This window comes from Oryctolagus cuniculus, chromosome 1 (assembly GCF_964237555.1).
Source record: "Oryctolagus cuniculus chromosome 1, mOryCun1.1, whole genome shotgun sequence".
Classification (NCBI taxonomy): domain Eukaryota; kingdom Metazoa; phylum Chordata; class Mammalia; order Lagomorpha; family Leporidae; genus Oryctolagus; species Oryctolagus cuniculus.
The window spans coordinates 163,381,267-163,403,216 of NC_091432.1; the positions used below are offsets into that span (position 1 = coordinate 163,381,267).

Here is a 21,950-nt window from a genome sequence, read left to right on the forward strand (position 1 = left end):
TTTCCTTGAGACTTTAAGAACAATACAGATATTTTGGGCCTCATATGACACATACTGCTTCAGAATTTGTAAGGGTATGGGCCTAGGCGTCTGTATTTTGAGAAGTCTCCTCCTACCTCTCTCCAGTAAGTCTTCTGATTGACTGCTGGTGGGATTGTAAATCGGTGGTATCTTTTAAGTGGATAATTTGACTATACCTAAAAAATGTTAAGTTCATTTCGCTTTGAACCAGCAATGTTTTGTATCTTTTGTATACAGTTGCACAGATGTTAAATGTATGTGATGTGTAAAACTGGAGACAACCTAAACATTTATTAAAATGATGTTGGTTAAATGAATCAGCATATATCTACACAGGGAATACTATATAATTACTTAAGAGTAATAAGTTAGATTTGAGAATAATCTGTGTATGTTGATATGGAAGGTTATGTATACATAATTGAAGTGAAACTTACAGAATTCTTTGATTACTTTGATATGGTTGTGCATGTGTAAATATACTCTTGCATGGATATACATATCATACATATAAAAAAGTGCACATGGGGCCAGCACTGTGGCGTAGTGGGTAAAGCTGCCACCTGCAGTGCCGGAATCCCGTATGGGCACCAGTTTGAGTCCTGGCTGCTCCACTTCTGATCCAGCTCTCTGCCATGGCCTGGGAAAGCAGTACAAGATAGCCCAAGTCCTTGGGCCCCTGCACATGTGTGGGAGACCGGGGGAGGCTCCTGGCTCCTGGCTTCTGATTGGCACAGCTCTGGCCATTGCGGCCATCTGGGGGAATGAACCAGCGGATGGAGAACCTCTCTCTCTCTGCACCTCCTTCTCTCTCTGTGTAACTCTGAATTTCAAATAAATAAATCAATCTTTTAAAAAAATAACTACTGTTTAAAAATTTTTGAAGAGTACTTATCTGTTGAAATCTTTACTTAGTATATACTAAGTTGATCTTCTGAATATTAAGATAATTAAAAATGAATCTTAATCAAGAATTGGATGGGAGAGGGAGTAGGAGATGAGATGGTTTGCAGGTGGGAGGGAGGTTATGGGGGAAGAAGCCGCTATAATACAAAAGTTGTACTTTCGAAATATATATTTTTTAAGTAAAACTTTCCAAAAAAAAGTGTAAGTAGGGAGGAAATGCTGGATCAAGGCATATGTGAATATTGAACTCTTTGCAAAATAATGAAAATTGTGTACCAATTTACACTCCCTCCAGAACTGTATGTATAAGTCTCTTGATCTACAGGCTCTTCAATACTTGGTATGGTCCAACCTCTGTATTTTTGACAACTGGAGTGTTATTAGATGGCAACAACTTGTGACCCTGTTTGCATTTCCAGTTATTAATGAGATTCTCTTTTTAACATAAAAAAGTGCACATAAGGTACACATGCACATCCATATCTACATATCTATTGATTAGGCTGCCAAAATTGGATTCTTAGGTCAAACCAGGAATCCTAGGAGCCTCCCAGCAGATAGTCTGTGAATGTTCATTGTTAGCTCAAGAGAGAACCTAAGCTTTGGTCATGTTAAGGTAGCAACTGCATTGGTTTGTGGACCATCTTGAATATTAAGACTCCTTTGCTATCATTTCAAAGATAGTGCTGTATTTACTTTTCTAAGCAATTCTCTTTGCTTTCATTAATAAGGCAAACTCAGAAGTATGTTTTTAGAATAGAAGAGGTGATTGTATTCCAATAGAAATATGTATTAAATTTGACACTATGTATTTAATTTAATACACTTTATTAAATCAATGGCTTTTCTCCCATTTTGTCAGTATAAAGAGGAACTTTGTAATGAGGATAATTAATTTTTTTAAAATATTTATTTATTTGAGAGACAGAGAGCGAGAGCGAGAGAAAGAGACAGAGTCTTCCATCCATTGGTTCATTCCCCAAATGGCCACTATAGCCAGAGCTGAGCCAACCCAAAGCCAGGAGTCAGGAGCTTCTCCAGGTCTCCCTCCTGGGTGCAGGGACCCATACACTTGGGTCATATTCCACTGCTTTCCCAGGCCATTAGCAGGGATCTGGGTCAGAAGTGGAGCAGCTGGGATTCAAACTGACACTTATATAGGATGCTGGTGCTGCAGGTGGAGACTTAACCTTCTATGCCACAGTGCCAGCCCTGAGGATAATTAATTTGAATTGATTCTTTAGTATCATGGAAGCAGAGGGTTTGGAGGGTTTTTATTCTTACAAATAGTACATAAGACTTCAGATAATGGGGCACAACCAGAGTTTCTTCTTTAAATGAAAAGGCTATTTCCTTAAAACTGCCATCCTCTTTTCCTTTCTTTCTCCAATTTCTGGGTAATTGTACACTAAGTGTAAGGGGTGTAAAAAGGGAAGAGAACAAATATTTACTGAATATAGGTGTAGTGCTTTGCGTGAATTGCCTTAGCACATCTCTGAATAATCCTGCAAGATGAGAGATTTCGTGTTTCCCAAGTCTCATTCAGTTAGCAAAGTTGGAACTAACATTGGGACTCCAAGGGTGCATGTGTTCTCCATTGCCTCCATCAAGCACGTCTGAAATCAATACAACTAATACAACTCAAGAGTCATGTTAGTAAGCTTTTTGTTACTACAATGAAATATGTGAGTGATACTCACTTTATAAAGAGAAATTTCCCAGTAAACCTCCTGGTTCTGGAGGTTCACAGATAAGATTGGGCATGGATTTGGCAAAGGGTGATGGTATTCCTGCTGGCTGAGTCCTGGGTTGGAACAGAACATCACTTGGCAAGGAGGGGTTGCATTTGTCTGTATGTGTATCTTCTTAAAAAGCCACCGTGGTTTAGTTCTGTGGTTTCACCCTAACAACTTAGTCTAATCTAGACACTTTCCAAAGACCCCACCTCTACACTCTGTAATTGTTTTCACCCTCTTACTGCTGTTAAATTTTTTATTTTAGGCATTTATATATATATATATATATATATATATATATATATATATTACCTAGAAATCTTTTACTTAAGGTATAGAAACTTTATGCATTTTGTATGTACAAATTTAGGAACATAGTGATTCTTCCCTTCCTGCCCTGAGTTTTAATCTTCTGCCAAGAGTGGAGCCAAATTAGGTTCAAGACTATTGCGAGAATCATTCTGTCAAGATTGGAAATGCCAATAGCATCCTAAAGTGCTTCATGCTTTTCTGACTGAATTACAAAATAATCCTTTTTGTACAGATCTGTCTTTCATTATATGCAATAGTAATAGTGTAATATTTTTGATATTATTGAAAATTTTTCTTTTTTATTTCATCCAGGTGAGTTGGAGATATTGCTTTTTTCAGAGGAGAATTATTATGGTAGCAATGCTGGAATCTATTTTAGTTTGCTAGGATAGCCATAACAAAGTACCATAAACTACATGGCTTTAATAATGGAAGTCTGTTTTCTCACACTTGTGGAGTCTCTAAGATGGAAGTGCAGGCAGAGCTGATTCCTTCTTAGGTCTGAGAGAGGGTTGATTCTGTATCTCATGCCTGGCTTCTGGAGGTTTTCTAGCAATCTATGGTCTTTCTTGGCTTAGACATGCAGCATCTTCATGTGGTTTTCTCTTTGAGTACATACCTTGTGTTGAAATTTACTCTAATTTTGGACTAGGGGCTTACCCTAATGACCACGTTGTAGCTACATACAGAATGAACAATCTTTTTTCTACATTAGGTCACATTCAGGGGCACTGGGAGTAAGACTTCACATTACAAACATTTAGGGGACAGAATTCAGTATTTTTTTTTAAGATTTATTTATTTATTTGAAAGTCAGAGTTACACAGAGAGAGGAGAGGCAGAGAGAGAGAGAGAGAGAGAGAGAGAGAGAGAGAGAGAGTCTTCCATTTGATGGTTCACTCCCCAAATGGCCGCAACTGCCGGAGCTGTGCCAATCTGAAGCCAGGAGCCAGGAGTCTCTTCTGGGTCTCCCACATGGGTACAGGGGCCCAAGGACTTGGACCATCTTCCACTGCTTTCCCAGGCCACAGCAGAGAGCTGGGTCGGAAGTGGAGCAGCCGGGTCTCGAACCAGCATCCATATGGGATGCCGGTGCTTCAGGCCAGGGCGTTAACCTGCTGTGCCACAGCACCAGCCCCAGAATTCAGTATTTAACATAATCCTTGATGGGTTCAGAAGGCTGACAGCTGAGAAGATGTGGCTCTTTCTTCTCTGGTAGATGGTCTGACATGTTGAAATGATCAGGTGGTAGATGCGTACAGAGGGGCCTTAGCCCTATGGGAGGGGAACAGGAGAAGCTTCCTGTGTGGCTGAGCAAAGCCTAGAAAAAGAGGTTCCTTAGAGAGCCCCCATTGTTTCCTGAAACCCCATGATGGTGCTGGAACAGTAGTGTTGGCATACACTGAGAAGATCCTCCAAGCTCAGAACAAATGAAAAGAGGTTTTTTTAGACATGAAGGAAAAATAAAAACATGTGCATAAAGGAACCGTGAAGGAAAGCATGTGCATGGCAACGTGGAAAAGTAAAGTGACCCTAGTTGTTTGACTGTGGAGAGGGCCTGACTTTTCCCTGCTCCCTCCATAACAGGGATTGGACTGGACATATATACTTTCATGAGCCAAACTTGGCTTGCTCCAGAAATGAAGTCCTATTCGTTCTGCCCGCAGTCAATGAGGAATACCTCAGGAGGGCATAGTCCTCTGCACTCAACCCACAGTTCTGGGTGATGATACTCATACAACCCTGAAGGAAGGGAAGTGGAAAAACTTCCTATGGTGGCCCTTTAGTAAAACAGATTAATTGCTCTATTAGCCAACAGTTCACTGCACATCAAGGAGAAACAAATATGAACTCTTTTTGTCTCTCTTACTGTTTATAGTTCAGAACACTTTCCTAATGAAATGCCATGAGACACAAGAAGCAAGGTAGATGAGTGAATTTTTCAAATGAAATAGATTTTTCTAAACAATTGGCAAGGATTTTTTTTCCATAAATAGGTTTAACCTTAGACCTTCTGTCATCTTGCATTTTTACACAGGAAATTAATTTTCTCCATCCTCTCTGTGTTTGAGAGAAGAGCAAAGAATTGAGAAAGTCCCTGGGATTTTGAAAAGCTGCCATATAAACGTTAAAATTAAACAGATGTTAGGTGAATCACATGTAAATTGGAGCCTTGGGAGCTTGGGTCATAAACTGAGTGGGATGTTCTGAGGCAGGAGAAGTGGTGGACTTTTTGGCAATTATTGGGGCCTTGTGGATCAGAAATATCAAATGAAGATGGATCTTTCTGTTTCAGTAAGGGTTAGGGAATATTCAAGAGCATAAATCCTTTCCAGCAGATTCTAAACTTCCTGAGGGCAGAGGCCATGTCTTTTTTTACTTTCTGATCTCAGCACCTGGCAAGTGCCTGGCACAAGCAGAAACCTAAGCCATTTACTGAGCTCAGTCCCTTGGGAGCAGGCATATAGAACTAGTAAGGGACTAGAAAGTGCAGAGATTCCGATAGCTGACCCTAGGCTCATTCTTTACTGTTTCAGTTTAGGTTTTTCCTAAAGCAGAGCTGGAGATAAGGAATTGAGTTTAGATATTACAACTTGGAGGTGATTCCAAAAAGCAGAAATGAGAAATGGAGAGAGGAAAGGGGAGAAAGGGAAGGAGAGAAGAAAGAAGACAAAATTTAATGGACATCTCAGCTATATACAGTAAATGGGGTATGATTTTGCTGGAACTCCTTTAAAGGGTACAAAATAGCTTCCAGAACTGTTCACCCTGAGAGTGGAGGCTAGGGTATTTGTTCTCTGGCTGTGGTTACCCACACTGATAGCAGGCTTTCAGGCAGAAAGGCAGAGACATGCATGGACATGCTCTTGAAGTGGGATGCTCTGATTAGGAGTTCAGTTTGAGAGGGGCTGATATCAGGGGTGGCTGACAGGATGTGAGGTGGGGGCACAAGGCTGTTTTCTCCATTTACTATAACAAAATCTCTTCATTCTCCTCTTTTCAGGAAGATCCTCTTATTTGACCTATTTTGCATTGTGTTTACCGTTGTCTTTTTTTTTTTTTTTTTTTTTTTTTTTGACAGAGTGGACAGTGAGAGAGAGAGAGACAGAGAGAAAGGTCTTCCTTTTGCTGTTGGTTCACCCTCCAATGGCCGCCACAGCTGGCGCGCTGCGGCCGGCGCACCACGCTGATCCAAAGGCAGGAGCCAGGTGCTTCTCCTGGTCTCCCATGGGGTGCAGGGCCCAAGCACTTGGGCCATCCTCCACTGCACTCCCTGGCCACAGCAGAGAACTGGCCTGGAAGAGCAGCAACCGGGACAGAATCCGGCGCCCCGACCGGAACTAGAACCCGGTGTGCTGGCGCTGCAAGGCGGAGGATTAGCCTAGTGAGCGGCGGCGCTGGCTACAGTTGTCTCTTAATATCTCTCAAATAGAAACAGATTCTTTATTTTAGCTGATTCGTTTTACAATTTGGACTAGCAAGGTGGGAGATGAGATCATGATATCAGAAATCCTGAGAGATGTCCTGCCTCTGTAATCCTTAGACATCTACCACACCCTTTGTGGGGAAAGATTCCTGAATGGTCTTTCCATCCCAAGCCCAGACAACTGGACTTCATCACCTTCTTTACTCACTTTTTTCTGCTCTGCTGGTTTCATTTCTGCTTTGGTCTTCACTAATTCAGGTTAGCGATTAATCAATTCACTTGAAAAACTATTTTACCACTTCTGTGTGACTTTTCAGCTGTTATAGGTTGGATTGTATCCCCTCCAAATTTGTATATTGAGGTACTAATCCTAAGTATCTCAGAATGTGACTTTATTTGTAAATAGGTTGGTTGCAGATGTAATTAATTTAGATGAATTATACAGTGGACTCCTGATAAAATATGACTGCATGGGGCAGGTGCTTGTATCTGAGTATGATTTCTGTCCTAACTCGAGCTTCTTACTAGTGTGCGCACTGGGAGACAGCAGATGATACCTTAATTAGTTGTATCCCCACCACCCACGTGTGAAACTTGGATGGAGTTCCTGAAACCTGGCCATTTTGGGCATTTGGGGAGTACCAGTGAATGGGAACTTTATATCTGTTTGTCTGTCTCTGTCTCTCAAATAATAATAACCCCAAATATTTCTGGTGTTGTTAAAAAGGGGAAATTTGGATTCAACGACAGATCAGTATAGAAGGAAGGCAATGTGCCCATCTTAAACACATGGTCCTCGGAAGAATCCAACTCCACAGACACCTGAATCGTGGACTTGCAGCCTTTGTAACTGTGAGACAAGACATTTCTGTTGTTTAGGCATCACAATGACTGTTGTATGTTGTTACAGCAGCCCTAGTAAACCAATGCACAAGCCATCCTCCATGTTTTGCTCAAAGCCTCCTTCTACTTCAGTGAATTTCAGTGGGACATGAAGAAACTTGGACTAGGAGTTAGAACCTCTAGAACTAGCCCTGGCATCTTCACTAATGAACTGTATTAATATGGGGCACAATCTTAACTTTTTTGGATCTCTTTCTTCATAGCGCAAAATAAGAATAATGATTCTCCTCCTGCTGCCTTAGAATGGGACTGAGAGGATCAAATGAGAGAAAATACGAGAAAGTGTGTGTCAACTGGCATGTGGTGTGCAAATGCGTAGGAGGGGTATGATAAAGAGGAACTTGTTGGATCCTGTTCTGGGAACCAGTGTGACCTTGAGTGTTAGTGTCACGTTCTATACCTTGAGATTATTTGTAAGGCTCCCTTCCAACTCTGAACACTCTATGATTACGTGATTCTTAGTGGGCATTTATTGATTCAATAAACATTATCTGTTTTGTGCCAGGCTTTGCAAGAGGCATGAGGGATACAAGCATGAGTAGCTTCAGTCCTGTTCTTCCAGGAAGTTTGTTCCTCCAGAATTTTCCTTGCAGTGAATCCCACGATGGTCATCTCCACCCTTTGATGACATATTTTTTTTCTTCATATTTAGAGGAACAAAAGTTTGGAGAAACATAATGATCAGAGCAGGAAGGGTTGGTTTTGGAAAGAAACTATTGTGAAAGTCATGTTGTTCTGTCAACATTATGGAAGCTGTTGGCTATGGATTCCTGTTGTATAGTCCAAGAGTGACTTTTTATTAAAGTTTCATCTCCCTTAGTGTCCTAGCTCCGTCTGGCTTCATTTTGTTGGCATACCTTGGGGTTTACTAACAATATCCAGCTGTTTAAGGTGTGGGGCAAGTATATCCTTTCCTTAAATCATTTGTAACAAGTAGTATTTGTACTGTAAGTTGTGTCACCATCTCTCTAGTTTTTAATTCATCCTTTTTTATTTTGTATCCTGGGTTTTCTGTATACAGGAAGTGTGAGCTGTGTGTTGTTATCTCATCCAGGCAAACTTATTTGCTTGTCTGTCTCTGTTTGCAAATCTCAAGGGATGAAACTGGTATGAGTTCTGATCCAGGACCTGAATTATTTTATTTGTTCATTCAACAAAACCTTTTTTTTTTCAAAGTACTTATACACAGCTCTCTGATAGTAGCTAGAACATGATTAAAACAACTCTGCATTGGAGTTTCTATTCTCTTGGGTATGCAAAATTGCAGGTAAAGAAAGGAATACATGGAGAGATTGGGGGAAGATGGGTCACCCATAGAGGAAGCAGAGAATCTAAAGATCTCAAGGAGGAAAAGAATGTAGCAGCTGGTGGAATCAGAAGAGGATATGGGTAGATTGCAGAAGCAATGGGAACACTGGTATTATTCCCAAGGCCACTCCTCTATTTGTTTACTTCCCATTTTTTTGGACTGATTTCTTTGAATAAATACCTCACCTTACCTGTCTACTTTTATTTCATAGATCTGCTACATTGGCACTCTGAGGTTTGTATTCATTAGGCCTGAATCTAAGAGCAAATGCTCCTTGGGGTAATTTGGCTTAGTTAAGTAAATGAGAGAATACAGAATGGAATGGGAGAGTTGAATTAACATGTATCTCAGACAGGAGTCCCTTAAGTAGAAGAAAGGTGAACCCATCTGAATTACTATGGGAAAAGTGGGATTGACCATAAGGATGTAGGGAATGCTATTGGACACACTTTCAGGAGACACAGCTGGGCTTTTTTTTTTCTTTAATTTCTGTATCACCCAGTGCTAGTTTTCTCATGTCTACTTTGCTGTTCCATTTTTAGCTTTGCAGGATCTTCCTGTGTAAGGCTGCTAGTTATTCTTCTTTCATAACTTTGGCATGTACTTAACTTAATCATTATGTAGTAGCAGGCAGCAATTTGATCTTTGTGCCTAATCTTGGCTAGTAACTACAGACTCTGGTTGCAAAAAGAAATTCCGAAAATCATGACTGAACTTGTTGCTGTAGGGTTTGGGTCACTTCACATGTAGCTGCTATGGGAAGTGCTTTCTGGGTGACAGCAGTGTCCCAGTGGCCTAAGGATATGGCATCTTCTTTAATAAAGTGTGATAGGTGAGGATAAAATCAACACCATTTTAAAGAGATTATGAGTAGAATACAGTTGGTACTGGAGGATTCATAACAAGAGTGGAAATATGGTCTGCAAAGAAAACCAATGGGAATGGCCTGTGCAGCTCACTAGGCTAATCCTCTGCCTGCGATGCTGGCACCCTGGGTTCTAGTCCCGGTTGGGGTGCCGGTTCTGTCCCAGTTGCTCCTCTTCCAGTCCAGCTCTCTGCTGAGGCCCAGGAAGGCAGTGGAGGATGGCCCAAGTGCTTGGGCCCTGCACCCGCATGGGAGACCAGGAAGAAACACCTGGCTCCTGGCTTTGGATCAGCACAGTGCACCGGCTGTAGCGGCCATTTGGGGGATGAACCAATGGAAGGAAGACGTTTCTCTCTGTCTCTCTCTCTCTCACTGTCTAACTCTGCCTGTCAAAAAAAGAAAGAGAGAGAGAGAGAGGAAGGGAGGGAGGGAGGGAGGGAGGGAGGGAGGGAGGAAGGAAGGAAGGAAGGAAACCAATGGGAGGGCTGGCACTGTGGCGCAGTGTGTTGATGCCCTGGCCTGAACTGCCAGCATCCCATATGGGCGCCAGTTCCAGTCCTGGCTGCTCCACTTCTGATCCAGCTCTCTGCTAAGGCCTGGGAAAGCAGTAGTCGATGGCCCAAGTCTTTGGGCCCCTGCACCCACGTGGGAGACCCAGAAGAAACTCCTGGCTCCTGGCTTTGTTTCGGCGCACCTTCAGCTGTTGTGGCCAATTGAGGATCAGATGGAACCACCAGATGGAAGACCTCTCTCTCTCTCTCTGCCTCTCCTCTCTGTGTAACTCTGACTTTCAAATAAATAAATCTTTTTTTAAAAAAAGAAAACCAATGGGAAGAAGGAAGAGATTAGATATGTAGGAGGGTGTATGTTGCCATGGAAACACAGATTAAGGTTTTTACTGATTTTTTTATAATTCACTATTGTATGTGTACACAGAAACACTCCATTCCATCTCTTTCCACAAACTAAAAAAAGATTAAATTTCAGAACTGCAGAAAATACTGTTTTAAATATTTTATTCTGCTTTGTTGTCTGCCTTCAATAAATAGACTGTGACTTACTTTACAATGAAGCTTCTGCAATCAAGATTTAATTATTTGAGGCTGCTGTGTGCCCATAAAAGGTCATTTTTTAAAACTTTCTTAGCACATAGAAAATTTGTATTTCACAATTTTCTTCACAGTTAGGTGCATGTGTGTTAGTAGGTAGTGGCCAGTAGTGTATGGGCATGCTTCCATCCCTGGCCCCTGAGATATTCTGAGTGAATCTCCATGAACTTTCACTCTTCTCCTACCTGCCACCTTTGTCCTTGCAGATCCAGTAGAAGACCCCAAATCTGTAGAAACTGATTCAACCTCTAGGTAGTATAAACCTGTGTTCTTGGGGGCTGGCACTGTGGCTCACTTGGTTAATCCTCCACCTGCGGGCTGGCATCCTGTATGTGCTCTGGGTTGTAGTCCTGGTTGCTCCTCTTCCAGTCCAGCTCTCTGCTGTGGCCTGGGAGGGCAGTGGAGGATGGTCCAAGTGCTTGGGCCCCTGTACCCGCATGGGAAACCAGGAAGAAGCACCTGGCTCCTGGTTTCGGATCAGAGCAGCACTGGCCGTAGTGGCCATTTGGGGAGTAACCAATGGAAGGAAGACCTTTCTATGTTTCTCTCTCACTGTCTCTTACTACCTGTCAAATTAAAAAATGAAGTTTAAAACCTGTGTTCTTGAAACATATGAAACAGAGCTTCTTTTTTAGACTCCTATTAGACATGAGTGAGAAATGGGTAAAGCCAGAGTTTCTACTATTAACTGTTATAGGTGTTACTTCCATCTTGACCAATACATTGAGAATATTGATTCTTTCTTGGGGTTTCTACCTTTTCATTTACTGTTTGAAGAGGTGGTGACACATTTTAATGTAAGACTTATAAACACATAAGATATATTGAGGTTATAATTGAGTAAAAAGTAATTGCAAAGGGGTTGTATAAATATGACACTAAGAGAATTTCTTATGTGAAATATCTAGTAATATGTCAAGATCCTTAATCTCTGGGGATTACATTTAATTTACTCACTGATTTATTTGTTTCAGAGCAGAAATGTTTGATTGCATAAGAATGTTTGAATTTCACATCTTAAGTTCATTCCAAGTGAATCCTCTTCTTTTTCATTGTACCTTCTTATTTACTAATGTGGTTCTTGGAGACTTTTTCTTAAGACAAGAAATTAATCCTTTCTGCTAAACAATTAGTTTTTGGTAATGGAAATGTAACCAGTGTCACAATTCATTAATGCTATGGTTTTGTGCCTGACATGCACATAGGTGACACTGACACACAATGCAGATTATATATGCTGGTGTATTGACACATGTACACACCTATTTAAGATAGCTCATGTGCTGATCATGTTATATGACTTGTTTTATCTTGCTGCTTTGCAGTTTTTAATCATCTTGTACTAACCTGTTTGTTTTGTTTTTGTATTAATTCTGAGTTTGCAAGTTTCAGACTTTTCTAAAAATTGTAGAAAAAGGCTGGACCATTTAATGAATTGAATTTCATTCCTACAACTACTGGCATATGACCTTAGACATTACTTTATCTATTTGGATTTTAATTTCCTGAACTATAGATGAAATTGAATGAATAGAATGGGTGTCAGAGTCAGAAGGTCCTAGCTAAGAACGGGCCATCAAAGAAGGCAATACCTTTCTCTGAAGGGAGGAGAGAACTTCCACTTTGAATATGGCCTTGTGTAAACAGGATCGAAGTTGGTGAACTTAAGAGGCTTCCAAAGACTTGGCAGCTCGTGCAAGAGCCTCGGATGATTACTGATGTCATAAATAAGAGTGTCAATTGTTAAATCAACAACGGGAGTCACTGTGCACCTGCTCCCCATGTAGGACCTCTGTCCTTAATGTGTTGTACTATGTGAATTAATGGTAAAACTACTACCCAAACAGTACTCTATACTTTGTGTGTCTTTGTGGGTGCAGTCTGTTGAAATCTTTACTTAGGGGCCTTTGCACCGTGGCTCGCTTGGCTAGTCCTCTGCCTGCGGCACCGGCATCCCATATGGGCGCCAGGTTCTGGTCCCAGCTGCTCCTGTTCCAGTCCAGCTCTCTGCTGTGGCCTGGGAAGGCAATGGAGGATGGCCCAAGTGCTTGGGCGCCTGCACCTGCATGGGAGACCTGGAAGAAGCACTTGGCTCCTGGCTTTGGATTGGCGCAGCGCCAGCCGTAGCAGCCATTTGGGGGGTGAACCAACGGAAGGAAGACCTTTCTTTCTGTCTTTTTTTTCTTATTGTATGTCAAAAAATTAAAAAAAGAAATATTTACTTAGTATATACTAAGTTGATCTTCTCTATGTAAAGATAATTGAAAATGAATCGTGATGAAGAATGGGATGAGAGAGGGAGTAAGAGACAGGATGGTTGTGGGTGGGAGGGAGGTTTTGGGAGAAAAAGCCGCTATAATTCAAAAGTTGTACTTGGAAATTTATATTTATTAAGTGAAAGTTAAAAAAAAGAAGGTCCTGGGTGGCTTGGGCAAAGTTCTCACATCACTAATACATAACCTTGGGATCAAGGTTGAGATGGGCATTAATGAGAAATGTCTCAAGGCCTGGTTCACAGTGGTTGCTGCTTTTACCTTTTCCTATGGATGTTAAGAGTTGACCACTTCAACCCCCAGAGGAGTGGGAAATATGGGAATTGCCTTAGACCATTTCCTGTTGCTATAACTGAATACCCAAGACTGAGTAATTTGTAAGGAAAGAGGTTTATTTTGGTCCAGAGTTCTGGAGGCTGGGAAGCCCAAGATCAGGCAGCTGCATCTGGTGAGAGCCTGGTAGTGCTTCAATTCTGGAGGGCAGGCAGACACATGTAGAGAAGAGACAAGGAAGTTGAGCTCCTGTGGTAGCTACCTCATTACCCAGAGAAATGGGTTAATTTACTCATCAGGGTTCTACCCCATGACCCAGACACTGCCCAGTAGACCTCACCTCCCTACACTGCTGCTCTGGGGCCAAGCCTGAGCATGAGTTTTGGCAGTGACAAACCAGAGTAGAGAAAACTCTTCCAGGTTAGATTATTAATGTTTTTACTGGGACAGAACTGGACCACTTTCCTATTCCCTTAGTGATTGAATATGCCTGGAAAGGGTTTGTGTTGAAGGTATAACCTATCACTCATCACACACACTGTGAACACCATACCAAGTGAGCATATAGCCCTGTGCAAAGCAGATACATACACACACACACACAGACACTGGACTCAGTGAGATTTTGTCAGCCATTACGGGAGTCTCTCTGATTTTCTTGCTAACTCTTATATAATGCTAAAGGATATAGGAAAGGGGATGGGGTTTTTGTATTTGTTCTGTGAAGCTCTGATGGTGTTAGTTTTTCTTTGATGATGGGTGTATTTACTCTATCAAGAAACATCTTTACAATTATAATTTATAATCTCATTTCTCATTCCCTTGAGCAGAACTTGGGCTGGTGTGAATGAGAAGCATCCCCAGTGACAAATAAGCTGAACAGGATGATAAATAGTTTCCTGTGTCAGTTCTTGACCTTGCTACTTTCTGGAAGGGGAGAGATTGCAGATGAACTCTCATTGTCCTTACCTTCATTAGATGCGTGGAAAACTGGGAATTTTTGTACGAGAATGGAACCTCATTTCTTGTCCTGGCTTTGGAACTGATCAAAGCTTACAAATTTAAGCTCATCTTTTATTTTTCCAGGCATCAGTTTTCATGGTTTTAAAATCAAGGAGTTGAACATCATTGATTCTAATATCTTTAGCGCTAGAACTATATTAATTTTTTTAAGGATTTATTTATTTATTTGAAAGCGTTACATAGAGAAGGAGAGGCAGAGAGAGAGAGAGAGAGAGAGAGAGAGAGAGAGGCAGAGAGAGAGAGAGAGAGGGAGGGAGGGAGGGAGGTCTTCCATCTGCTGCTTCACTTCCCAGATGGCTGCAGTGGCTGGAACTTTGCCGTTCAGGAGCCAGGAGCTTCCTCCAGGTCTTCCCACGTGGCTGCAGGGGCCCAAGGATTGGGCTATCTTCTGCTTTTTCAGGCTATAGCAGAGAGCGGGGTCGGAAGTGGAGCAGCCAGGTCTGTACTGGTGCCCATATGGGATGAAGAAACTGCAGGTGCTGGCTTTACGTGCTACGTCACAGCGCCGGTCCCTAGAACTATATGATTTGAGCATAATATTTTTCTCAAATATTTTTCAATACATATATTTCAAAATTGACCAATTTACATGTCACCACAGATTGCCCTTTATGCATTTAGACATTCATTTTTATTTGTTATATTTTAAACTTTCTTCTTCCTAAGCAAAGTGTTAATGAACTTACTGATTTGATGATATATACAAGTGTATGTGTGTATACTTTGTTTTATAAATATACATTAAACCAGCCAGCTATTAACATTTTTCTGGTGTTCTTCTATTTACTAGAATAGCACACTTTTGGGAAATGTTACTTATAGTGCTTTGGTTTGTTTGTTTTTGAGAGAGAAAGATGAATATATAACTACTCATAAGTTTGGTTTTTCTTTTTGGAGTACCTTATCTGGTGGGAATCATAAATTGGTGTGCTAATTTTTTTTTCTGGCCTATGGAGGCTATTTCCTTTTAACCAAAAAAAAATTCTGAAGAATATTAGTGTTTTTCTTCTATTAAGCCTTGGAAAATGATAAACTTGCTCTTCTCAATAACTCTTGCTGAGCTACACCTGTAATTGTATGTGATACAGGTGAAACATTGACTACAAGATCAGAAGACCAAAGAAAGGTATGGAAGTGAAGTTAGAAAAACTATTCAGGGCCGGTGCCATGGCTCACTAGGCTAATCCTCTGCCTGCGGTGCCGGCATCCTGGGTTCTAGTCCTGGTTGGGGCGCCAGTTCTCTCCCGTGTTGCTCCTCTTCCAGTCCAGCTCTCTGCTGTGGCCCGGGAAGGCAGTGGAGGATGGCCCAAGTGCTTAGGTCCTGCACCAGCATGGGAGACCAGGAGGAAGTACCTGGCTCCTGGCTTTGGATCGGTGCAGCGCCGGCCGTGGCGGCCATTTGGGGGGTGAACCAATAGAAAAAGCAAGACCTGTCTGTCTCTCTCTCTGACTGTCCACTCTGCCTGTCAAAAAATAAAAAAAAACTAATCATATCAATTTATAATAATAGAACCTTCCTTGCTTTGTGAAGAATATGCAAAATGTTTTGACAGTGAATTACCTATGTTCACTATTTCTTCTATATTTTGGCCTTGGAGCTGAGTTGCACATATACCTTCTTGAAAACCTTTCTTAAGTTTTTAAAAGGTTATATTCGTTATATTTGTTTAATTAATCTTAATTAATCTTGGAAGAAAAATTTCTTTCATATCTTCATTTTGAAGAAGTTCCATAACAATTGGAATTCATGGAACACAAAGCAAGTTTAAACTAACCTTCATTTTTAAATCACCTGATATCAATTAGCATTCCTCCAGTTTGGAAATGATTTATAATGCCCTTGTAAGGCCCTGAAAATATGAAAGCAGAGAAGCAGTATTTCAAAATGGAGCATAAAATCAACAATAAAATGTATATTTATAACCTGAAAAGTATGATTTCATCTTGGAGAATTACCAGCCCAATAGCAGTAATAAGCATGATTTTCATTGTACCATATTGTACTTATTAAGCACTTCAGGGGACTTGTGAATAAATCAAATTGTGGGATCAGTTTGGATATCCAAACATATTTTTAAATATTGTAAAATGTGGAAAAGTATCACAACTGGTTATCATTTGTTCGTGCTTTCCAAAAGGTTTTTAATCATAAACTCTTTCTTACATCCTCCTACAAGCTGGATTGAGGCCGGAATCACCCATAAAGTGATGTCCTTTTAATAAATGCAGATTTAATATGGTCATGAGATAAGATTAGACCCTTCAGAAACTCCATTCAAATACCACAGGTTCTGATTTATGTGCATGTAAGTCAGGGAGAGCTAGGTGGTTCAGAGGATGCAGTATTGTCAGAGAATTTAGGAGGATGTATGCGCCTGCTTTTGATTTAAAATTTTAATAAAAAAAGTCAATATGAGGAGAGGCACTGATTTGAAATGCTCCAACTTGCTGTGTTTGCATTATATTGTCCTGTACAAGTTAAGTCAATCCAAACCTATATTTGTTACAATGTGCAATATGTCAGGCACTGTGATAGGTGTGGGAGTTACAAAGTCAAGAGGTAGTTTGGGAGAGCTCATGCTGGCACAATGGATGAAGTTCCTGGAGCCTGATCTTCCCAGGTTGGGTTAGTATTCTGAATTTAGATCAATGAGCATGGTATCCAATGCGATGGGGATGGCAAATGCATGGCTTGGCCTGGTCTATGATCAGTATCCCCAACTATAGCAGTCATTTTAGTGTTTACCACGATTAAGTCTCAACTAGTGACTGCATTAACCTGGGGAGTCTGACCTAAGTAGTCTTGATGGATGACTCATGTAATGAGAACGTCACTTGACTGTGAGGACAACGGCATCCCCAAGAAGATTTACAAGTAGGGCAAATAAGAGATAAAAAAAACTCCAACATTTTACTGGCATTTCTTTTGCAGGGCTGTTGGATCATAGACTCTGCAGGTGAAAGCAAAACAAATCACTTTTGCCTTTGAGGTGTATTTTGGCAAGATGTGAAGCTAAGGAAATGACAGACATGAAAGAGTCCTAAAGACTTTTTGGGTGAGTCCTCATGTGTACTCCTTAGGGAGTAATATTGTTGAAGGTCTCCTTTGCGAAGGCATCTCTAGGCATCTCTAGGCTTCTCAGCTTTGAACCATTGCCAAATCCTCAGTCCAGTGATGGGAGGGTCCTAGGCTCTGGTTGTCAGGATGGTATATTGTCTTGCTCAGGGTTCTTCTCAGGCTGTCATGTATTACCGCCGTATTGGAGACACAGTCTCTGCCTACTAGCTCTTGCACTGTTGAGTACAAAGTAGCTGACTCACAGTCTGTGACTGAGTGACACAGGGATAATTTATTTCATTTTCTTGTCATTTTAAAATGAGCTAAAAATCTGAGAGGTGATGGAAAGAAAAAGAAACCAAATGAAAGGCAATTTAAAATGTTTTTATTTATATTCCCATGGATTGCATGTTTTCAGTTCCAAATTTGCTTAAATATCAAATTATGGTTCTGAATAGGGAAGGAAATGTTGTGGTATCTCTGGAAATAAATATAAAATATGATGAGTGATTGTTCTATTCTACCTTGGTTACAAACACAGAATCACTATCTTGCGGGAGAAGTGAAGACCACATACAGGAGCCACATTTCAATTCCAAAGGCTAACAAAGGGAACCAGTCTCCCTGATGACAAGCAGATAATTCAAATATCATTTGTGTTTGTATATGATAATAATGGCTATCATCTAGTAAATACTTACTTTGTAGGACATATTGTGCTATATATTTAATGTAACATCCTTGTTTAACCTGAACCTCACAATATTTCTGTTAGTTATCATCACATCAATATACCTGAAAGATAAGGAATTTGAGGCATAGAGAAGTTGTGTTCAACTGAGTTGGAACCAGTATCTAAGTCTAGTCAGTTTTTCATTCCATGACCCCTCTATTTTTACTCTTCTCTTACACTGCTTTCTTAGGGGGGTACTATAAGTTCTTCTGATGTTGTTTTCCTGTTTTCATGATGCTGGAAGTGAACACTTCAGGAAAATAACTTGATGGATAATTTAGACTAATGGGAAAGATAGACTATAAGAATGTTTTTCAAATTTTAGATATTAATTGGCTAATAGGTCATAGACTCAATTATTAGTGGACTATGAACAGTAGATTTTTGAAAGGAAATAGAGGAAAATAAAATAGAAGATATTGGAGTATGATGTAATGATGTATATAGTTACTTATGGTAACTGTTATCCCATGAAATTTTTGTTTTGGTATGTATATGCATATATGTAAACATACACCAAAGGACTTTAAAATGTTCATAGAAAAAGTTGGAATTAAATGATAATGTTGGGTGACATTTGACTAGTAGTTAGGATGCCTGCATCCTATATCAAAGTACCTGTGGTTGATTTCCTGTCTGCGGCTCCTGATTCCAGCTACCTGCTAATGCAGACCCTGAGAGGCAGCAGTGGTGGTTCATGCAGTCAGGCCCCTGTCAGCCACGTGGGAGACCTGGATTAAGTTCCCATTTCTTGACTCCCTTGGACCAGACCTGGCCTCTGAGGGAATCCAGGGAATGAACAAGGAGTTGGGAGCTCTGTATCTGTGTCTCTGTGACTCATTCTGTGTTTGCTTCTCAAATAAAGAGATAATTCTCATTTTCTGTAAACTTTTGAAGCCCTTCTGTATAATATATATCATTTAATATGTATAATAAATAATTTTTGTCATATGCCAAAGATACATGACATATAAATATGTGTATCATATATTTTGTTTGTTTGTGTGTGTGTGTTTGTACACATGTATGCTCACAGTGTAAGATACAATTTTTCTGTGGATTTTAGTCAAAAGTTTGAGAACCAGTGCCTCAGGATATGGATAGGATGAGCAAGTAACAGTACTAAGAGAAAGTTCACTTATACTGTTTAATGAATGAAGAAGAATTTGTGAGTCTATCCAGGGGTCAAGTTAAAGAAGAGTAAAGAAGGAGTCAAAAATAAGAGAAAAGAGATTCCCATACCATGGCAAGAGACTACGCTGTCAGAAAAAATGAGTACCCTTTCCTTAGAGGAAGGAATGATCGAGGAATTTAGCAGTGGAAATGCCCGGTTCTTATGTTTAAGTCATTTTCTTTGTGTACTGCAGTGAACATTGTCTCTACCTCAGCCTGCTCTCCTTTGATAGGTGTCCTCAATAGAGTCTACTAGATATCTAGAGCCAGTTGTAGGGTGGAATATGATGGTATTGGGAATGGGTTCAGCAAAACCCACAGAAGAGTGGAAGAATTTCACAGAAACAGTAACTAGACTATTGAGGTGGCCCACAGTTATACTGGGAGGAATGCTAGGATTTCCTGGTGTGTACTAGGAAGCCAAGTTCACTTATATTCAAAAGGAAAATGTGCCTCCACTCATTAGTGACTTGGAGAAAACCAAGAGGTTGACATCAGGGCCACGTGTATGTCTCCCAGTCACGTGTGCCTCCTCTTCTTCATCCTGCCATACCAGTGGTTATCAGGAAAGAGTAAGCAAATAGAACAGGAGGCTTTGAGATTCAGAAGACAGACATGATAGCTCAGGCTGGGTCTCAGAAACTGAAGGAGGTGTGTACGTGTGTGTGACCGTGTGTGCACGCTCATTGTTGCAGATCCAGGTGTTTTGGGTGCTTGGAGTTTTACGTGATATGTGGTTTGTAATATATCCAACATGTATCATGTATTCTTATTTTGGGATATTGTGTTTTGATTGGGTGGCAGCTTGAAATAATGAAGCACACATTGTTGTGGTCTCTAGAGTTGTGGGTTCATATCTGCTTTTGCCCTGTGTCCTCTGTGTAAGTGTTGATGTAAGCATGTTACCTCTCTCTTCTTGTAAAATGGATAAGGATATATATTAGAAGCTCTCAGGTCTGTGCTAGACAACTGGTATTCCTTGTGAGTTCTAGGAGGTCACATGGAGATTCTCAAGCTGCTTCAAGATGGCCTAAGGGAAATATATCCCTCCTGTTCTGCTTTCATTCCTTCCCTACCCCATCCACAACAGGCTGGAGAGCATCCCAGCATTTTTATCTATTTTGTGTATTAAGATTCTATTTACAAAATAAGACAAGATGTGTGAAAAGCTACCGTAGAGGGTACTTCTAAACGTTTGTGGAAAATAGAATTATCCGGCGCCGCGGCTCACTAGGCTAATCCTCCGCCTTGCAGTGCCGGCACACCGGGTTCTAGTCCTGATTGGGGCACCGGATTCTGTCCCGGTTTCCCCTCTTCCAGGACAGCTCTCTGCTGTGGCCAGGGAGTGCAGTGGAGGATGGCCCAAGTGCTTGGGCCCTGAACCCCATGGGAGACCAGGATAAGTACCTGGCTCCTGCCATCGGATCAGCGCGGTGTGCCGGCTGCAGCGTGCTGGCCGCGGCAGCCATTGGGGGGTGAACCAACGGCAAAGGAAGACCTTTCTCTCTGTCTCTCTCTCTCTCACTGTCCACTCTGCCTGTCAAAAAAAAAAATAGAATTAAAAGATAAATTTACTTGGTGGAAAAAATTTAACATCCATGCATACAAGGGATCTTCAGAAAAGTTCTTGGAAATGTATATTATGAAAAAACTATACATTGATTGCAAAATTTTTGTATAAAAATAAACTTTAAAAAGATTATTTATCAGAGACGCAGAGAGTCTGAGGGAGATGCCATATGCTGGTTCATGCCCACAGTGGCTAAAGCCAGATTGGGACTGGGAAGTCCGTTCAGGTCTCCCATATACATGGCAGGAACCCTATTATTTGAGCTGTCACTGCTGCCTCCCAGGGTCTGCATTAACAGGAAGCTGGAGTCAGGCACTGGAGCCTCAACTTGAACCAAGGTACTCCAGTGTGGGACATGCACATGTGATCCACTAGGCTAAATGCCTGCTCCCTAAACTAAACTTTGAATTCTCTTTTCCATGAACTTTTTGAAGTATTCACATACTGGATAATCCACAAGGGGGACTGTTGAGTTTTCAATGATTAAGAAAGGACCATAAACTAAAAACAAATAGGAAAAGAAGCCACTGAAAATATTTTCTACAGAAATGTTGACACATTACAAAAAGATTTGAAAAATACCTGACATTCTATTTTATGACAGGTAAAGAGCAATATTAATAGTAAACATTATGTTCCAAGTATTGGAACAAAATATGATCAGCTGTTTTTACATATTCTAAGATTAAAAGTAAATGTAAAATACATTTTTAAAGGGCAGCATCAATAAATTGTCTTTCTGTAGTTGGAAAGTGGTATTGCAGGCTACACACACAGATTGGTCCAGATCTCGTGTAGATGAGAAAGTATCAGTCTCATTTCTGATAGAAATAGACTTTCTCACTCTGAAAGCTGAGACTTATCTGTTTTTCCCCAAACTTAGGTTCAGGTTGACCAGATTGGAATTGGGTTGAGGAGCAAAGAGGAAATTGTAAATAAGCTATTAACACTAACAGCAGCTGACATATGTCTGATACTTATTATGCATTGAAATGTGGCTCAGGTATTTTTTTTTTATAATCCTCAGCACAAATCTGTACTGTGGTACAAATAAAAACAAATAAACAGACAAAAACCCAGATAAACTCCTGAGGCTAACCAAGGTTAAATATTTTTTCCAAAGTCTATACATCTGATGGTGATTATACTCATTAATGGCTCTAACTTCTGGTCTTCTCAGTTATGCCACATTACTGCTCATAACAAAAGACATCTTGAGGCTTATTCATCCAAAATATTTGTTAGGCCACAATCTACGG

At 40.7% G+C, this 21,950-nt stretch overlaps 1 protein-coding gene across 15 annotated transcripts in view; it reads left to right on the forward strand.

Annotated features, from left to right (window-relative positions):
• The window catches only part of LOC138844174 (uncharacterized), a 411,900-nt gene that overhangs the window by 120,729 nt on the left and 269,221 nt on the right, over positions 1-21,950 (forward strand). For 14 of the 15 annotated variants that reach the window (XR_011379722.1, XR_011379723.1, XM_070051340.1 and 11 more), the window contains one exon: positions 17,090-17,213. The exons of the other annotated variant lie outside the window; for it this stretch is intronic. The gene's annotated coding sequence lies outside the window, so the exon portion shown is untranslated. The remainder of the gene's footprint in view (positions 1-17,089; positions 17,214-21,950) is intronic. 15 annotated transcript variants of the gene reach the window in all.